Source organism: Peromyscus leucopus, unplaced genomic scaffold (assembly GCF_004664715.2).
Source record: "Peromyscus leucopus breed LL Stock unplaced genomic scaffold, UCI_PerLeu_2.1 scaffold_32, whole genome shotgun sequence".
Lineage (NCBI taxonomy): Eukaryota > Metazoa > Chordata > Mammalia > Rodentia > Cricetidae > Peromyscus > Peromyscus leucopus.
The window spans coordinates 58,556-64,555 of NW_023505200.1; the positions used below are offsets into that span (position 1 = coordinate 58,556).

At 42.7% G+C, this 6,000-nt stretch overlaps 1 pseudogene; it reads left to right on the forward strand.

The window, feature by feature from the left end:
- The window catches only part of LOC114688138, a 62,802-nt pseudogene extending 57,539 nt beyond the window's left edge, over positions 1 to 5,263 (forward strand).
- Positions 5,264 to 6,000: the final 737 nt, after the last annotated feature.

Genomic DNA, 6,000 nt, shown 5'->3' on the forward strand with positions numbered 1-6,000 from the left:
AGGTTCTCTATGATTTGTCTCAATTCCTTTTCATTTTTATCCTTATTGGGTGCCACTGATTTGACACTTATGTATGGTACTCTCAGGTGAAGGATCTGTAACCTATCAGATCATTTGGGACTAGAGTCACAGACAGCTGTGAGCTGCCATGTATGTGACGGGAACTGGACTTAGGTCCTCTGGAAGAGCAGCCGGTGCTCTAATCACCGGAGCTCTGTCTTCAGCCCTTTTGCCTTTCCTTTTGATACAGGTGCTCACTAAGTAGATCAGGTGGCCCCAGCATACCACAAACATAAAATTCTCCTGTTTTAACCTCCTGAGTCACTGGATTTACAGTCATTATCACACCCTCTTTCCTTCTTTAATTATATGCTTAATATTTCAGCTTTTTGTATCAAACCAAATTTTTGTTGCTTTTAATTTATTTATTAGTAACATGTAAAACATTTGAATTTCTAATGTAGTACTCAGGGTTAAGGATCACAGCTTGGTTAGGTGTAGTAGTGTGTACCTCTGATACTAGGCTTGTAAGGTAGAGGCAGAGGAGTGTAAGTTGAAAATGTACCAGAACCTGTTTCAAAAAACCAAAAACAAACAAAATCATATGTCTCGCCTTTTTGGCTGTTAGGCATCTCTACAAAATTATGTACTGTGAAATATCAAAGGATACAATAGAACAAAGATGAGGAGGAGCAGCCTGGTGTCTTTCTGCCAGCTGATTTTTTTTTCCCCTAAGTTAGACCTACAGATCTTTTTACATGAATTCCTTTGTTTTTGCATCATAGCACCTGGCTGAATTACTTTTCTGTTGCTGTGAAGGCAGCATGGTCATAGCAACTTAAAGAAGAAAGAGTTTAAAGGAGACTTAGAGTTCCAGAGTTCATGACCATTATGGTGAGGAGCATGGCAACAGGCAGGCGTTCCTAACACTGGAGTGGTAGCTGAAAGCTCACATCCCGTCTGAGCATGAGAGAGAGAGGAGGAGGGTGAGCACTAAACCTCTGCTCACCACTAGTGTCCAGCTCTTTCAACAAGACCATACCTCCTAGACTTTCTCAAACAGCTCTATCAACTCAGGGCATATATTCAAACAACCACATTCCTCTCCCTGGCCCCATAGGTTTGTGGCCATATCATAATACAAAATACACTTAGTACAGCTTCAAAAGTCCCTAGTATTTTGGTCCCAAGACTATTTATAAAGTCCAAGACTTCTTCTGAGACTCAAAGCAATCTCTTAATTACACCCCTATAAAACAAAGAAGCAAATTACTCACCTACAACATTAGATGGCAGAGAATATACATTACCATTCCCAAAGGGCGGAAGGGGCAATAGTGGGGAAATACTGGACCAAACTGAGACCGAAACCCAGCAGGGCAAACTCCAGACCTTGTGACTCTTGTCTGTTGTCAAAGAGCTTAGATGACTCTGCCCTCCCAGCCGTGCTGACTGCTACATCCGTCTCTCTCTGGAGCTGGCTACACTCTGTCCACACCACTGGACAGTGCTCTGCTTAACCTAAGTGAATGAAGAGCCCACAACTCCTGTATCTTAATAACTTTAAGGCCAGAACCACAAAGTTATGCTGGCAAATTCCTCTGTTTGCTTGGGGGAGAAGCTGGCCCCTCCTTGAATTACATTTGCATGAGAGCTGATTTGTTGCCTTCGTTTTGGCACAGGCTTTCCTGTAATTTCTTGCCATTTTCTTGTTAGGTTGGGGGCTTATCTGGGTGGGCTGACCCTGAGGACACCACTCCTGTCATTTCATTCCGCAAAAAGCCTCTCCTAATCTTCCTAATCTTCCTCAGCGCTAGCCTTGAGTCCAGCATGAAATTTCCTGGTGCCCCTTTTCTCCTCCAACTGTACATTTTACATTTCCCTTTGCCCAACTTTCTCTTTTTCATTGTAGAGCTGCCTAAGAAATAATTCCTAACAAACAAGTGACAAAGTCAAGTACTTTCTTCAAATCTCTTCAGCCAATTAAAATAGTCCAAAACTTTTCAGTCTCGGGCAGATTCTTAGGACAAGTGCAGTCTTTGTCACAATGTCACAGGAATGGTATCCACTCAAGTTGCTAATATTCTTCCCCTCTGAAACTTCTTGAACATGGCCTCCAGTCAGCATAGCTCTCAGCACTACTGTTTTGCTCATTCATACTAATGTGGCCCATTGCTTCTTAGAGTGTTCAATCACTTTCCTAAAGTCCCAACGTCTTCCAAAAAAGGACCGTGGTTTGGCCTGTTGTAGCAATGGCCCATCCCGGATACCACCTTTTTTCCTGCCTTAGTTACTTTTTTGTTGTTGTTGGTTTGTTTTTGTTTCTTGTTTTTCGAGACAGGGTTTCTCTGTGTAGCTTTGGAGCCTGTCCTGGAACTCGCTTTGGAGACCAGGCTGGCCTTGAACTCACAGAGATCCGCCTGGCTCTGCCTCCCGAGTGCTAGGATTAAAGGTGTCTGCCACCACCGCCCGGCTTACTTTTTTTTTTGTGATGAGACACCATAATCAAGGCAACTTAGAGAAGAGTTTATAGGGGGCTTATGATTCCAGAGGATGAGCATCAATAAGCATCATGGCGGGGAGCATGGCAGCAGGCACTGTGAAAGAGAGTAGCTGACAGTGCAGATCTTTCCCATAGGCCTGAGGCAAAGGGACGAGATGAACTAACTGGGAACTGCTAGGGGTGTTGTTTGTTTGTTGTGGGATTTTTTTCTTTGTTTTGTTTTTCCAGACTGGGTTTCACTGTGGAGCCCTAGCTGTCCTGGAACTCCCTCTGTAGACTAGGCAGGCCTAGAACTCAGAGATCTGCCTGCCTCTGACTCCAGAATGGTTTTTGTTTTGTTTTGTTTTTTGTTTGTTTTTGTTCTTTGAGTCATAGTCTCTCTACAAAGCCCTGGCTGCCCTGAAACATATTATGTATGTATTTACCAGGCTGCACTGGAACTCACAGATACCTGCCTCTACCTCCAGAGTGCTGGGATTAAAGGTGTTAGCTTGGGCCATCTCCAGTGATACCCTTCTCCATCAGGACCACACCACCTAGTCATTTCCAAACAGCTGTGCCAACTGGAGACCAAGCATTTAAACAGAGGAGCCTACAGACTATCTGAACACCAAAAACAGTTGCTTTCAAAGAGTACAGTTTGAGGGAACTTGGGATGTAGCTCATTTGGTAAAGTGCCTGTGTACCCCAACAAGACCTTGGGTTTGCCCTCCAGCACTGTGTAAACCAGACATGGCAGCAGGTCCTAGAACCTCAGCACCCAGCACTCAGGAGGTAGAGCTAGAAGGATCTGAAATTCGGGGTCAAGCACTGAAGAATTGTCTTGCTGAGTAAGAATACTTGCTCTGTAAACAGAAGGACCTGAGTTCAGATCCCAGCACCCAAGTAAAAAGCAAGGCAGAGAGGCCTATATACTCTTGCCTGTAACCCCAGAACTTAAGTTGGAGCAGGAAAGGAGTCCCTAGAGCTTGCTGCCTGGCAGCCTAGCTCTAGCTCTAGCTCCACTGAGGGAACCTGTCTCAAAGGCAGAGTAGTAAAGCAGGATACCTAACATCCTCCTGTGGCATGCACACCTGCACAGGAACAAGTGCATATATCACATTCAGACACACAAAACATTCAAGATTACTCTTAAGCTATATAGGGTGTTCAGTATCAGCCTGGGCTAAGTGGGCACACACTTCATTTAAACATTTTCTTTTTTAATTGCTTTGGTTTATATTTTAGCAGCAAGTATTGACTTAATTATTAATTAAGCCAATGATTTATTAAATGAGTAATTGACCACTTTGATAAAGTCCTTGGTTTTTTTTTTACAAAATTGTGTGTGTGTGTGTGTGTGTGTTATTGAGAGTTGAGCCCAGGGCCTCATGAATGCCAGGCAAGCACTGTATCAACTGTATCATTGAACTAAATTACTATTCCTAACCAGGTTTTAATGTCTACATGTAGCGGGAATCTTAAAAGTTCTTATTAATAAAATCAAACCCAAGGCCGGTTATTGGGGTGAATACTGGAAGGTCAGAGAGACAGAACAAGCCACAGCTATCTCACCTCACCAGTTCCTCAGCTGGTCCTGTTTCCTCAGACTGGAAGCCTCTGAGTCCTCATCCAGAATGAATCTCAGCTGAAGTTGTTGTTCCAAAGCCTGAAAGCTTCAGCCAAATGCTTAACCAGCAAATGCTTCTAGTTTCTGGTCCTCACGCCTATATATCTTTCTGCTTTCTACCACCACCCTGGGATTAAAGGCTGGCTTTCTGGGTGTGTGTCACTATGCTTTGGCTATTTCCAATGTGGCCTTGACTCACAGAGATCCAGGGATTTCTATCTCTGGAATGCTAGATTAAAGGTGTGAGTGCCACCATTTTCTAGCCTTTGTATCTAGTGGCTGTCTGTTCTCTGACCCCAGATAAATTTATTAGAGTACACAATATTTTGGGAACACAATACACCACATCTACATATATATTGCTTTTTAAAGACAGAGTCTCATTATGTAGCTTAGGCTGGCCTTGAACTTGTAGCCATCTATTTATTTTTGTTTTGAGACAGCGTCTCACTATGTAGTCTTGGCTGTCCTGGAACTGGATATGTAGACCAGTCTACCCTTGAACTCACAGTGACCCTCCTGTCTCTGCCTCCAGAGTACTAGGATTAAAGGTGAGCGCACCACACCTGGCTGCAGTTAATCTTTTGGGTTGAACCTCTGGAGCGCTGTGAGTACAGATTACATCATGCTCAGCTTCAACATTCTTAAAGCAGAAGAGGAAATTATTTCAAAGGAAGAAAGGGACTAGCAAGGAGGGAGAAGAGGGAGAAGAAAGTAATGGGAGTAAAATAAAGTGTAGTGGTGGATATATGTGAAACAACTCAGAACTTCATTTCTTTGGATACAAATCAAAAGCTAATTAAGTATTATTCTTATATCTCAGCTTTTCTTAGAAAATGTATATTTTAAGATTCAAATGTGAAATTTGGTTTTACCAAATTAAATATTCTACAGAGTACCTGTATTCTATTTCAAAATGTTTTTTTCCAGAGTCTCCTGCACAGTCGGTAGCCTCTGGCGTTCGTGCACCGTCCTGCCCGTCCTCAGTACCTTAGGGTCGAAAGCCCAGCAGTGTCTCTCAGGACAGGAAAGTTCCAGTCCCTATTGGAACTGAGCGTTCTGCACGTATCAGGCAAACTGGAACTTCAGCTCCATCCGTTATTGGGAGTAATTTGTCGACATCAGTAGGACATAGTGGCATGGTCCTTTGAAGGGATTGGTGGCAATCAAGGTATGATTTACTGTCATATTACTGGAAATTACATTTATTTGTTTAGCTATAATACTTGAATCATTTTCACATTATTTTAATTTTTTGAGATTTTATTTACACTTATATGCATGGGTGTTTTCTGTGCATGTATGTCTGTGCAACATAGGTGTACCTGGTGTCTGAGAAGGCCAGATGCAAGCATTGGATTCCCTGAAACTGAGGTTACATCCAATTGTGAGCTGCCATCTGGGTGCTAGGAATCGAACCCAGTTCCTCTGAAGAGCTGCCGTGCTCTTAACCACTGAGCCATCTCTCCAGCCCTCATTGTTCCTTTAAAGGAATTAGTCTGTCTCTTCAGTTAGACTAACCAGCATCTTTTAGTTCTGGTTTCATGTGGTCTTTCCCATTGCACTTACTTATCTCTGAAAATAATGCAATACACATAAAGAATTTGGGCTTTATTGAGAGTCTTTGTATACTAGGTTGGCCTTGAACTTACTGTGTAGCTGAGACTAACCTCACAGTACTTCCATGACAGTTGTCTGCCATCTTGCCTACTTGTATTTCATTTTACCATATGAAGATGTTGGGATTTCCTTTGAGATCTTTTGGCTCTTAGCTTTTACTTACTTTTGTAGTATTTTATTGTTGTCGTCGTTCCTGCTACTGTTCTTGCTGTTGCTATGTCAGTGAATACATGTTTATTTAAGGGATTTCTCTCGTGAATCCTTCACC